Consider the following 1134-nt stretch of genomic DNA (forward strand, 5'->3'; position numbering starts at 1 on the left):
CACGTCCTTGATATCCTTCCAGAAATATTTTATGCATATACGGTAGAAGCAAATGGCACATATAATCTTGCACCATTTTACACAAATGTTGACATTCTACACTCATGGAAAGTTTGAGCTACAGTTTCCTCCCCGTTAAAAAGCCGGTGGGGAGGATTACATCAGAGAATTATGCAAAAAGCCTACCCTACTGTTGGCATGGAGTTAGCACTCAAAGGCAGCTTCCCTTTCCTCACTTACAAAGGCCTTCTCGCGTGCCTAAGAATAACCTCAGCGTCTGTAAGCCACCACCGCCACCGCCACCACCACCCCGCCCCCAGAGTTTCTGATTTAGGTCTGGAGTAGGCCCCGTATTTGCATTTCAAACGAGCTCCCAGCAGGCCATTTGAGAACCTCAAGGTGCAGCGGAAATTTAGATGCCCTAGATTCCAAGGCGGGNGTTTGCTCTCAAAAGAAATGGAAGATGCTGAAATTGCTGCACTGACTAGAACTCCATCTGTAATTTTGGTGTAGCAAACAGACCCTGGATGTTTCCCAGTGTGGAAAAGTTCATTTTATCTTGGTTGAGCTGGAAAATTTTTTTCCTAATTCAAGAGGATGACTGGACAAAAGTTCATCTTTCACACAAGAAAAACCTTTCCGAAGAAGATCATGACTTTTAAAAGGTCCACTTGCTGAAAGTTCAGTAACTAAAAGCTGATCTTTTAGCTGAGACACACGTCCCCTGACATTCCTCTTCAACTGCTCTGCGAACAGCCTCTCCGCCCCGTCACCCGTCAGCCCGCCCCGTCGCTCACTTCTAGAGTATTTTATATTTAAGATACTGTTTCATGTGTGGTGAATAGAGGACATGAAATCTGGAGCCAGTCAGACCTGAATTAAAGTTCTGACTTGAGTTCTAATACTGTTTTGAGTGCAATTTTTAACAGCTTAATTTAATTTTACTTGGAATAAGTAACAGATTCATATGGTTCAAATTCAAAAGCTAGAAAAAGTTACAGGAAATAAACAAAAAAACAAAAAAAACCCCTCCCAACTCAGTCACCCTAGCCCCTGGAGGTAAAAACTTTTATCACGTCCTTGATATCCTTCCAGAAATATTTTATGCATATACGGTAGAAGCAAATGGCACAT

General features: G+C 42.4%; 1 pseudogene; it reads right to left on the reverse strand.

The window, feature by feature from the left end:
- Nucleotides 1-799, reverse strand: part of LOC103583584 — a 2366-nt pseudogene extending 1567 nt beyond the window's left edge.
- Nucleotides 800-1134: the final 335 nt, after the last annotated feature.

Source organism: Galeopterus variegatus, unplaced genomic scaffold (assembly GCF_000696425.1).
Source record: "Galeopterus variegatus unplaced genomic scaffold, G_variegatus-3.0.2 Scaffold24545, whole genome shotgun sequence".
Classification (NCBI taxonomy): Eukaryota; Metazoa; Chordata; class Mammalia; order Dermoptera; family Cynocephalidae; genus Galeopterus; species Galeopterus variegatus.